Source organism: Eleutherodactylus coqui, chromosome 7, assembly GCF_035609145.1.
Source record: "Eleutherodactylus coqui strain aEleCoq1 chromosome 7, aEleCoq1.hap1, whole genome shotgun sequence".
NCBI classification, from domain to species: domain Eukaryota; kingdom Metazoa; phylum Chordata; class Amphibia; order Anura; family Eleutherodactylidae; genus Eleutherodactylus; species Eleutherodactylus coqui.
Genome location: NC_089843.1, coordinates 165,465,783 through 165,478,974, shown reverse-complemented (window position 1 = coordinate 165,478,974; position 13,192 = coordinate 165,465,783). Strand labels below are relative to the sequence as shown.

General features: G+C 44.1%; 1 pseudogene; it reads right to left on the bottom strand.

The window, feature by feature from the left end:
* Nucleotides 1–219: 219 nt before the first annotated feature.
* LOC136572917 (centromere-associated protein E-like) overlaps nucleotides 220–13,192 on the bottom strand; it is a 72,724-nt pseudogene continuing 59,751 nt past the window's right edge.

Genomic DNA, 13,192 nt, shown 5'->3' with positions numbered 1-13,192 from the left:
CTCAACGTTTCTGCCCACTAAAGCCAATGGGGAAGAAAATACACAGATGCCAGGGGGAAGCACATACAGCAGCTTGAAAATAAGCACAGCAAGTGTATTACGTAGATTTTTAAAAATCCCATCCCCAGCAGCCTGAATAACATGAATAGAGGGTTTAAGCACTCAACTCATGGCTCCTGTACATACTTCCCTTTGGAATAATATGCTGATGGCAATACCTTTTAAATAAACTACCTTCTTTTATTGTATCAGCAATAAATATTGGACTTTAGTTAATAAAGACATCAAACTCAAATTCGAAAACAAACACACAAGACGATTTAGAATAAGTGGTAAATGATGTAAATAGGCGTACTATCTAGCGCCACATTTAACATGGTTACTGGTTTAGTAGATTGACTGAAGGAACGTGAAACTTAAAACTTTACCCTTTATTAAATATATTCTAAAATGTAAACTAAAAATCATTATCTTTTGGAGCTGGAAGGAACAATATCCGGCTTTGCAGAATTCAAATTTTTTCTTTTCACATTGCATTTTTTTTACTGTACAGACTAAGATGAGGGAGCCTCGTATATTGTGTATGGAGAAGCTCAGGAGGCTTTGCATTCATTGGGTTTATCCGTTGGTGCTTTATCCCACCAGTTATTGACATCACTAGTTGTTTCGGTTGTTGCTCCAGCGTGCAAAGCTTTATCTGCAAGAGAGAAAAACTTGTCAGCCCACAAATATTTACAAGGACGGAAAAAAAAAAAAAAAAAAAAAAAAAAGTTATGCAGGTGTTGTTTCACCAGAGACGGCACCAATCATGTTCGTGGCATGTGTAGGGTATTTTGCCTTTCCACACACTGCTGGGAATAGGCGGTTGTACGCGCCCAGGTACCTCCATATGGCCTTTTCCTATAAAGTTTGAATAGATTCAATCTATTTTTCTGTTATTTGTGGGAAGCGTTTGGTATTGCAACTTTAACCCCTTAGTGACGGAGCTTTTTTGCTTTTTTCCATTTTTGTTTTTTCCTACTCCCTTTTAAAAAAATCGTAGCTCCTTTATTTATCCACCGACGTCGCTGTATGTGGGCTTGTTTTTTGCGGGATGAGTTGTATTTTTCAATGGCACTATTTATTGTACCATATTATTTACTGAAAAACTTTTAAAAAATTCTTAGCGGAGAGAAATGGAAAAAAAACGACATTCCACCATCTTTCGGTGCGTCCCGTTTCTACACCACACAAATTGCAACAAAAACGACCTGATATTTTTATTCTATGGGTCAGTACGATTGCTACGATACCAAACTTGTATAGTATTTTTTTTGCTGTAGTACTTTTATTTATTTATTTTTTTAAGATATTTAATTTTTTTCAATTATTTTCTGCGGTCAGTTTGTGCGCGCAATACCTTTTTTATTTTTTCGTCGACGTAGTTGAGAAAGGGCTCATTTTTTGCGGGATGTCCTGTAGTTTCCGATAGTATCAATTTGGAATACATACGACTTTTTGATCGCTTTTTATTGCGTTTTTTTCTGGGAGACAGGGTAACTAAAAAAGTGTATTTCTGGCGTTCTTTATTTTTTTTTTCAGACGACGTTCACCGTGCAGGAAAAATAATGCACTACTTTGATAGATCGGACTTTTACGGACGCGGCGATATCAAGTACATATTTTTATTTTATGATTTTGATTTTTTAATAAGGATATGGCAAAAGGGGGGTGATTTAAACTTTTATATCTTTTTTTTTTTTTTAACAATTAAAAAAAACTTTGAATATTTTTTTTACATTACTTTGAAGTCCCCCTGGGGGACTTTAACATGCGATGCTTTCATCGCTCCTGCAGTATGACGTAATGCTATAGCATTACGTCATACTGCTTTTTTACAGGCAGTCTTTCAAGCCACCCTGTGTGGATGGCTTGGGAGGCAGTCTGCTAAGGCAGCCCTGGGGCAATTCATTAGGCCCCCGGCTGCCATGACACCTGCACGGCTTCCCCAATCTCACCGCGGGGGAAGGGGGCCGGGCGGGACCCCCGAACAGCGTTCGGGGGATTTAAATGCCGCTGTCAGAATTGACAGCGGCATTTAAAGGGTTAATAGCCGCGCTGGCCGAACGGCCGAGCGCAGCTATTGCCCGCGGGTGTCAGCTGTAATAAACAGCTGATGCCCGCGCTGTATGGAGGGAGATAGCGCCGCTACCTCCCTCCATACACGTGCTGCAACAGCAGGACGTAGTTTTACGATAGAGCTGTCACTAAGGGGTTAAACGAATAGTAAGTAATTACTGTAATGCGCCAGAGTATCAGGGCCGGGTTTCATGGAGTTTTTATGGTTTTCTCTTGTTTAAAGGTAACCTGCCACGTCTCCACATGTGATGCTGTGGGGAAGTGACCACTTCCCTTTTAGCTAAATCCCACATACAAGAATAGCCAATAGTTTGTAGTTACATGTGAAGTGACAATTTATCAGTTTCCATTTCTAAACTCTTGTGATTTCAACAGAATATATATCTTAGTTGAAAATTAAGTCCCCTGAACCATCTAGGAGATTCGAACACTTAAATCCACATGTAATTTTGTACTAACTGATGCTTTCAGTGCGACTAACTGCTCCATACATCTCTATGCGAGCCCAACTAGATGGGGTTTCCAGGGTTTACATTGTAAAGAGAACTATAAACGCAGGGTAATGCAAAAACAATGGTGCAAAAGCAAAGCCAGTTTATATAATCCAAAACATGGCGCACTTGTCTTACCCTCTCGGAGTTATACTGCAATATGCAGGGCGATTCAAGAAGAATGGTGTAAAAGTCAGGCAGATTTAGTCATACACGAACAGACACAACAGCCAGAAAGACATGAAAAGACAACAACTCAGTCATTTGTAATACTAGACGACCTAAAACAAGGCATCTCGACTGCAGTGGATTCAATACGGGTGCTTTCACAGCGACAGAAATGTGCTGCATTACATATGGCAGATTCTGCGCCAAGAGCTGCATGCTGCCATGTGGATATTGTAGCGGAACTGAACCATTTTGTATTCCACATCAGAATCTACAGGTATACCTGTGGGTTTTGGTACGTTTTTCTGCAGCACCAGAATCAGCTCTGTGTTGCGGCACATAATGGAGAGAAATTTTGCCCACGTGAAAGCAACAGTAGATACGCCAGGATACATCTGGGCAGACCAGGACCATCAACTTGACATCTGCTATGTCACCAATGGCACCTACATCAAACATCTGTAAGGTACGTCAATGTGAAGAGCCTTTCTATCTTTTCATGCCATTCTAGCAGTTATGCGAATTCAAGTATGGAATAAAATAAATTGGTTTACTTTTGCACCATTGTTTTTGCATCACCCCGTATATTGCACCAAAATAATAGTATAAAATGTAAGATGGTAAAACTGCATTTTTTTGGATTGCTCTACTTGGCTAAAGGACTTTCTATGCTTGGGCCAAATTAATCACTTCTACACGTACTCATGTTATAGGGTAATTGATGGTGCCACCATAACTGCAACCCCTCCCACCGCCCGCATTAGGTACATGTAGACTGAACTGTGCTACTGGCAGTTATTGGAGTATGACAGACTGCGAAAACTGGAAGTGGGTTTAGCAAGCCCAATATTGACCCGTGGACCCTATGGGTGATGATCTGCTGCCCTGGCCTCTTGAACTGTGTGACTGTGGCCTTGTGTAGAGCTCTACTGAAGGAGTTCCCTTCAGCAAGCATTTATGGTAAAAAGTGTAGTCCGGCATGTACTGCAATCAGGTGAACTGCAGGGAGTGTGAAGAGGCATAGCGTGCATCAAGAGTGTAATATAACCCACTCCAACTGTATTTCACACCCCAAATGTGCAAAGTGATCACATTCTTTATGTCAAGACCAAACCTTCCAAAGCAAACACACATAACAGACTCATTCAAATAAGGTATTGCAATATGCTAGTTACATATTTACAGGGAATTCACTTTTGGTCAAAAAAGCACATCATTTTACCAATCAGTATTGGGAAGCAAGTTGTGCTCCTGCATCTCTGTGCCCTTCACGCTGGCATTGCAGACGGGGGAGGGGGGGGGGGGGGGGGGGGGAGACGGACGGGACGGGGACACAAGTGGTTTAATGTATAGGAGGTCTTGTCATAAAGGGTGCAAAACAAAACATCTGACGGTTACCCAATTCTCCTCTAGGATTCCCATCGGCAGGTTCTGTACTTAGATCTGTCAATGATATAGTGAATACATGTTGAATAAAATATCCCATACCCCTTGATCAAATTGCTTTTAAGCACCTCTGTGTATTGTATAATCCTGGCCTCCCGCTGAAACCCTAGTAAAATACACCACAGCAGACTCTTCCAGTTCAGTCGTGGACACACTATTGTACCTACCTGTCAACAAGCTCCAAAAGTTTTTGTGACAATCTCGCTTTTAGCCTAAATAGCCGTCAGGCAGTGTGTCTATAGCAACTAGACTGTCAAACAACTAGTCTTTTCCATGCGTTTCCCTAGTTTACCTAACACTAAAGGCCCATTTAGACACAACGATTTTCGCTCAAAAGCCATCTTTTGAGCGATAATAGTTGCAGGTAAATGTGCCCATCTTTCACTTTTCTGCCAAAAGAGGATTTTCAGTTCGGCATAAAATCCATCATTCAGCAGAACAGCTGATAAAGACTGCACGCTGTGTTCTGCCTGGGGAGCGCGGATTACAGTGTCTCAGCTGTCAGCCCCGCAGCAGAACAAAGGGAACTTAGTCAGAGAACAGCGGGTGGTCTGCTCCCTGAATACAGTTCCCAGCGGCTCACATGCAAAATGATCGCTCAAAAGCCAAAAGCTTAAAAGCTGTGTAGACCGCTCCCCGAGCTGCTCTGCCTCCATGCTGGCAACGATTTAGGATCTAACTCAACGTCTCTGGAGAGAATACATAGGACATTCCACAACGGTCTACTGCCCATACAGCCCTGTGATACAGAAATACACATTTTAATTACCTAATAAAGTGCCAAGGTTGGAGTTATCAAAAAACTTGTCCGGCCAGTAAGGTAAAGATTTCGATCTCACGTCAAAGAATTTCTCTTTAGGCGAATCGGTTTTCACTGGCAACTTTTGCTTTTTGCAAGGTGATGCAGTTAAAGTGCTGAACAAAGGCCCATCTGTCTTGTGTGGAGAAGCTGGATGCTTTCTGTAATGATCAGTATTTCCCGGAGAGCTAGCAGGAACGCTGTGTCGCTCCCTATTTGGGGACATTGGTGGAGGTTTGTGAGTTACGGTCTTACTTTGAGACAAGTCCCGCTTTCTCTGTAGCCCAGTTTTGCCCGGTGAAGTTATATAGCAAGACGACATCTCGGACTTCCTTGGAGAAACCTCTGTAGCGCTGCAAAGGTCTGTATTGCTATGAGACATCATGTCATCATGCAATGAACTAAGGAGTGTAGTAGGGGTCTTAGGAGACTGTTTCTTCAGCTGTTTAAGCTCTTCTTCATAAGAGGATATGTTACTAGGAAAAGCAGAGAGGAGGAGAGAAAAAAAGTCAAAACAGTAACAGGTTGTATTTCCTAGGAAAACCACAATGCCGCTGATCAACATTTAACCCTTTCCAATCCAGTCTGGAGCTGTACAGCCTTCAATCAGAATGTCTTCAGACGTCAATGTCAAAAAGATATCTGGCAGGGTATTCTTACTGTAGATTACTGGCTGCTCTGTTGTCAGGGGCCTCTCCAGCATGTCCCATACCGCAGTACTGGCTTTAGCCAGCAGATGGCGCCATTGGATAATGGCAGAAAGAGAAAGCCCCCTAGGAAACCCTGAATCCAAAATTGGATTGCAAAGGCTTAAAATAAATATATGGTCAGAAAATCATCCCATCATTAGAAGATGGACAAGTTAGAAGGGGGTTTCCAACCAAAAGCCATTCAGGACATCCTCAGGATAAACTCCCAGTGATCACGAGAATGGTGCATTTGAAGCCCCCCTACTGAACGGAGTGGTAGTGTGCATGTGTGACTGCTGCGCCATTCACTTCTATAGGACCAACTGAGGTAACAATGTATCACTCAGCTATCTGTACACAATGAATAGAGCGCTGGTCACATGTACTTACCATTGCCCCGTTCAGCAGGGGTCCTGCTGCAGTTGGACATTACTTGTAGTTTAACAAAGACATTTTGGTCCATGGTGTTTCTTTTTTTCAAATGTAGCATAAGGTTTGGCATTCCCTCACCACCATAGAAAAACTAAACAAAAAACATAATACACTATTGCATCCCTAGACCGCTCACCGCCGTCTCCCACGGTGGTAAAATGCTGTGATCCACCCCTGTGGGAAGGAGCCTGAAGTGTGGCTCTGCTGCAGTATGCAGCATATACCATAAGAGGCCATTTGTGAGCTGTATAGAAGGAGAAGCTTTTTTGCATTTAAGACCCCCCTTTTCTCTGACGTATGGTAAGAGGTGGAGTTTGTCATCCCCAAGTGCTTTATAACACTTCCTAGAAATGCCCTACTCTTACCGCATAGTTTAGAGAAGCTAAGGCAGGAGAGATGGCAGCCATACCTTGACAGCTGATGGCACCTTCTCTTGTACTGTGCAATTTCCCTTTTCAGCTCAGCATTCTTTGACTGTAGCACAAGCATAGCCGTGCTCTGCACGATGCCACTACCACCGCCGCAAGTCAGAGGGTACGCTGGGGCGCTGGAGCTTCCAGGACCAACTAAGGAAAAACATAAGAAATATTTTTACTTTTTCTGATATGATCAAGGAACACCCTCCTCTAAGGATTGAAGCCTCATTTACATGCCTGTATCATCTAGGTCTTTTTGTGATCTTCTGAGCTGCTCTCTTAATTTTCGTAAGCGTTCTTCTTTGTCCTCTACACAAGCTTTCAAGGATGAAATTCTAGGGAGCATGAAGAAATACATTTTAGTGTGGCTTATTGAGAGTATCAAGAAAAATCCCCTCCAGTGACTAGTCACAACGTTCTGTGGTCCTACAAAAAAAAAAAAAAGCATCTCCCAAGGGCTCTAGAGCTGCTGAATTGCCTGGAGGGCTGCAAAATCTCTGCAGACATGTGAATTTTTATTTCCTTCCAGATCCAGCTTACTATATTTCCCCTTACAGTCTACATAGCAGCACAATGAGGAGGGTTAATTCTCCCTGTATACTATTAAGATGGGGTTTTAACTGGTTTCATTAAAATTCCATCCAACTACAGCCCCCTGACCCTTTAGAAAGGATGCCTCTCCCCCCCCCCCCCCCCCCTCACTTTGTTTTTTCCCCGGTTTTGTGTGGACGAGGACAGATTGTTAAACTGGTTCCCTACTGCTTTACCATGCTGGACTTCCTAGATCGTGCATTCCCCAGCACAAGCCATATACTGGGTTCTGCCATTGTGCAGCGAGCTTGTTGGCACTAATGCACCTTTACTTTTCTTCCCTATAGGCAGTCCATTATAGCATTCTTCATCACATCATATGTGTGGGGAAGAGGTTCCCTAAGGCCCAATGTCCACGGGTGGATTTGAATTGCAGAGGATCCGAAATTCAAGCCGCCCATAGGGAAGCATGGGCGTCCGCAATGGAAGTAAAGCTTGCGGATTTGCTTTGCAGATCTTTTGGTCCGGAAAACAAATCACAGCATGCTCCATTTCAGTGTGGTTCCCGCAAGGACGGCTTCCATTGAAGTCAATGGAAGCTGTCCGATTTGCGGCCCACCCACAGCTGACACTGCAGACGGGCTGCGGATTTTAAAAGAATACATAAGTCTGTACTGCGGATGTCTGAGCCCTAAAAAGGGATGTAGTTAGAGGTTAACTCTTTTGTATGTTATGACAGATGGAATTTTAAAGAATCGATTTAAACACCATCATTGTACCATTTAGTTTAAGGAAAAGCAGATCAACGAGTGTAAAGGGGCTTTTCGGGGGATTGATGAAGTGGATTTTATTCATGATGCATATTTTTTATATCACACACAGCTAAACCGGACATACTTACTGCTGCTCTGTAGATTTGGTCAGCTTCATTCTGTCCATCTCGCCCTTCACGACTTGATCTCTGAGGCGCTCTATTTCATTCTTGTAGGGTGCTGCACCTTTGGAAACCTTTTCCTTGTTTAAGAAAGAAAAAAGTTAAGCCCCAAAGTCAAAACCAAGTTTTATCAGATTTGTGAAAACAGCTGAAAGTGTTTAAGGACCTACAACGAGCCCTACAACAAATAGTGCGCAAATATTACCATACACAAGACTACATGTACAGAGGGGAAGACTTCCCAATCATCTGAATACTTACATATAGCAGTCTTAGGAGTAAACAGCAAAGTAGCCATTAACCCATAAAAGGCAGCACTGAATCCGTTAGACGACTCATGGAATAACATTCATAGAGATGCATTGTCTTAAAGGAGATGTCCCGCGCCGAAACGGGTTTTTTTTTTTTTTCAACCCCCCCCCCCCGTTCGGCGCGAGACAACCCCGATGCAGGGGTTAAAAAAACCACCCGCACAGCGCTTACCTGAATCCCGGCGGTCCGGCGTCTTCATACTCACCTGCTGAAGATGGCCGCCGGGATCCTCCGTCTTCGTGGACCGCAGCTCTTCTGTGCGGTCCACTGCCGATTCCAGCCTCCTGATTGGCTGGAATCGGCACGTGACGGGGCGGAGCTACACGGAGCCGCTCTCTGGCACGAGCGGCTCCATAGAAGACTGCTGAAGACCCGGACTGCGCAAGCGCGGCTAATTTGGCCATCGGAGGCCAAAAATTAGTCGGCACCATGGAGACGAGGACGCCAGCAACGGAGCAGGTAAGTAAAAAACTTTTTATAACTTCTGTATGGCTCATAATTAATGCACAATGTATATTACAAAGTGCATTATTATGGCCATACAGAAGTGTATAGACCCACTTGCTGCCTCGGGACATCTCCTTTAATGCCCTTTTACACGGCCTGCTTGTTGCACATAACGTTCTTTGCTTGGGCAGTATAAAAAGGCACAGACAAAATCTGCCGACGAACTAGTGAACGCTCATTTGTCAGCTGATCGTTGCTCTTCATAAAAAGGTTTGCTGGTCAGCCACATAACTCCCCGTGTGAACTGAGACATCTATAGCCGGATCATGTAATAAGGAAAGTAAAACAGTGTTGATCTGGTCAATGCTTGAAGATCGATAATCATAACATGGGGCTGAGAATCGACCCATATTAAAAGAATATAACTAGAGATGAGAGAGTATACTCGCTAAGGCACATTACTCGAGCGAGTAGTGCCTTAGCCGAGTATCTCCCCGCTCGTCTCTAAAGATTCGGGGGCTGGCGCGGGTGACAGGTGAGTTGCGGCGGGGAGCAGGAAGGACCGGGAGGGGGTGGTGGGGGGGGGGGGGCGAGAGAGAGATCTCCCCTCTGTTCCTCCCCGCTCTCCGCCGCCAGCCTCCGAATCTTTAGAGATGAGCGGGGAGATACTCGGCTAAGGCACTACTCGCTCGAGTAATGTGCCTTAGCGAGTATACTCGCTCATCTCTAAATATAACCTAACCTGTACAAAAATCAGCTGCTTCACTCCTTTATCTACCACTACCATCGATTCCAAGAGTACAGAGATCTGAGAGAGAGCAGTCGAAAGGCTAATGCTACATCCCCGAGGTCCAGTAGGATATCCCCCTCTCTAGGTCCCATCGTTATCTTGGCTGGAATAGAAGGGTGAACGATGAGGATTCCGCTTCCCATTTGTTTTCTGTACTCACGAGTGCAAGAAGTGGACAGAGGACTATATAGCGCTCTGGAGCACTACTGTAGTACTCAGGAGGACATGCTGCGATTTTTCAGTCAAGCGATCTTGCACAAACAGATAGTCTTTAATGGGTCCATGGACAGCTCACAGATGGAAAAAAGATGCCTACGTGAATGTTCCCCAACAGATTACCTCTAGAGAGGTGGAGAAAAAAATCTGTTGCTACCTGGAAACAAACCTGGATTACTTTCTACCATGAAAAGCCCTGCCTCCTCCTCTCCTTACACAAACTTCTACCTGGCCCTCCTTACTTTACCACTACCAAGATGCAAAGTGCAAGTGCAAAGTGCCGGCCAAGTTTCATGCAGGGAGCGCCTACAGCTAAATGGTTAGTAGAGCAGTGTATTTTGGCATTGCCTATTTTACCTGGAGAACCTGTATTTCCTCCAGCGCTGCCTGGAAATGCTTTTCCTTTTCATTCATCTTAACCTCCATCTCAGAAAGCGCGGACTCTGCGGTGTTGGAGCGCAGCTGCTCTTCCAGCAGTAATGCCTTCTCCGCTTTTTCTTTGGCATCTGCTTTGGCAGAGCTCAGCTCATTTTCCAGACTCTGGACCAGATGCTGCTTTTCCTGCAAAACACCAGTAGACACGAGTCATCTCTAGGACATTAATGCATGTAATTGGTTGAAAGGATGCCTTCTGCTAGGCTTGCATAGACTATACACTGGCACAGAACAGTTAGCATTGTAAAGCTCCCAAGATTACTTCAAAACTGCCAAGTGAGGGGAGGAAAGACTAGGAAGCCGTCCAACAATAACTGCAGGGCTACAAAACAATAGTCCGCTAGATTAGAGCAGCTCAGCTGTAAGATCATTTGAATACAGCTTCTACTTCTGAATGATAAAAAAAGCAAATGAGAAATCATGAACTTTGAACTTTCAACTAAGGCACATTATATAAGTGGCAGTAGAGAACTTTGTTTTTTTTTTTTTTAGGAAACAGTGTAATAGATACTGAATTTATACGATTAGTTTTGCCATGTGTAAAAAAGTAGACCCTGCATGTCAGAGCAAAACAAATAAGCCAGATAGGACAACAGCATATCAGAGTGAATCCTTGTGTTTGTGCACAAGTCCACATGGAACATCCCCAGAGGATACAACAGCAGCTCCGTTTATGAGATTTGAACACACAAATTGACTATTTGGATTTCTCAACTCTGCAGCACATCAATTCATTTCAGCCCTTACAATGCAGAGGGGTGAAATATGTATGTTACACATATGGAGATTGATGATTTCCCATTACATTTGGGAGTGGACAAGAGGCTTCTGCCCACAACTAGGAAGATGCTCAGGTGTATAAAGTTACTACTCCCTTGAACCGCATACCGTACGTATTTTTCACTTTATAAGATGCACCTTTTCCCCCTCCAAAGCAGGGGGGGGGGGGGGGGCAGAGTTGCTGCGTCTTATAAAGTAAATATGCCAAAAACTTCGTTCCGATCGCCATTTTAGCGCATTCGCGAATTTACCGCGCGAACGCGATTTAGTTCGCGCGATTGTGTGAAACTCGCGATCACACGAACAATTGTGCGACCAGTCTCCTCCCCACTGCCGCCCATACATACCTGTGATTGGTGGAGGCGGGGAGCAGCAGTAGTACCCGCCGGCGCTCACCACCAAACGGCTTCCTTCCTTCCTCCTGCGTCAAAGACGCACCGCTGTGATATAGACCGGTGCGTCTTATAAAGTGGAAAATACGGTACTTTTACCGAGGTAAAAAGTATATCAAGGTCAAGCCACAAAATCTATATTCCTACCCTTTATTTGTATGGTATGGCTTCATAAAAAGTTCTAAGCAAATGAAAAGTTACTTGTGTTGGCTTAAAAAAAAAAAAAAGTCCCGACATGCAGCAACTCCCCATTACATAAATCAAGTAGCAATAATATTTCAGCTGCACCTGATTAAAGGGGTTGTCCCACGCCGAAACGTTTTTTTTTCCCAATAGCCCCCCCGTTCGGCGCGAGACAAACCCGATGCAGGGGTTTAAAAAAAACAAAAAACGGACAGTGCTTACCTGAATCCCCGCGCTCCGGTGACTTCTTACTTACCTTGTGAAGATGGCCGCCGGCATCTTCTCCCTCAGTGGACCGCAGGTCTTCTGTGCGGTCCATGACCGATTCCAGCCTCCTGATTGGCTGGAATCGGCACGTGACGGGGCGGAGCTACGAGGAGCCGTTCTCCGGCACGAGCGGCCCCATTCAGAAAAGAAGAAGACCGGACTGCGCAAGCGCGTCTAATTGGGCGATTAGACGCTGAAAATTAGACGGCACCATGGAGACGAGGACGCTAGCAACGGAACAGGTAAGTGAATAACTTCTGTATGGCTCATAACTAATGCACAATGTACATTACAAAGTGCATTAATATGGCCATACAGAAGTGTATAGACCCACTTGCTTTTGCGGGACAACCCCTTTAAGCCTTAAGTGGTGCAGGCAAGGACTACGTAAGAGTCCGGAGGATTGTATAATTTAGGTCAACATCGATGACCTATCTGACCCTAGCACAGTCCAGTAAAAGCATAGAAACAGATTCTTAATGCATGTTGAACTACTATACCTTTAATTCCGCCTGGACATCTTTCAGAGTTTCACGCAATCGTACATTTTCTTCTTCTAAGATGTCAGAATTGACAGATGGTGCAATTTGTTGTATCTTTTGCAGCAGTTCCTTATTTTCTTTTTTCTTCTTTTCCAAGTCGGCATCTAAACTCTTGAGATACGTCACCGTGTCTCGCTTTATTTTAGGCTGAATGATTATCTGTGAACAAACATTACAGAATTTCCATGATATCTTCCAAGTGTTAAAAAGGTATCACAAAACAGAAACTAAATGTTTTCAGTCATATGCTTTAACAAATATTTGTTGGTGCATCAACATTTAATGACACCCTTTAGAAGTGCTCAGCAGAAGGTGGAGCTCACTGGAACAATATGGCCAGAAAGAAATTACATCAGCTTGTTCTATCAAACTACTAACGACAACTTGTCAGTAGGTATGTATGCGAGTGCTTTTTCATGCTCCGCCCTCCATCATCGAAGGTCCTACAACATATATAAAACACAGAGTCTGACCGACAGAAGAAGAACAACACAGTTAGGGCTCTTAAAGGTGATGACAAAAACTACAAATGAGAATACAACTCTGATGTTATCTCAGACAACTCAGCGGTCCTGACAGGAGACACCGACCTACTGCCCCCCCACCCAGAGATCCAGGGGCCTGAATGACCTGCAGTGATGTCACTGCTGTGGGAGGAGCCAAACTGTCTTGCGTGAGAGACAAGATGGATGTAGTAGAGCTGTTTGTGTGTTGTGTGATCATAATGGATGTACCATGTAGCACAGCTGTGTAGTGCATTGCGCCACCAGGAACACTGGTACTATAATTTCCTAATTACTAGTC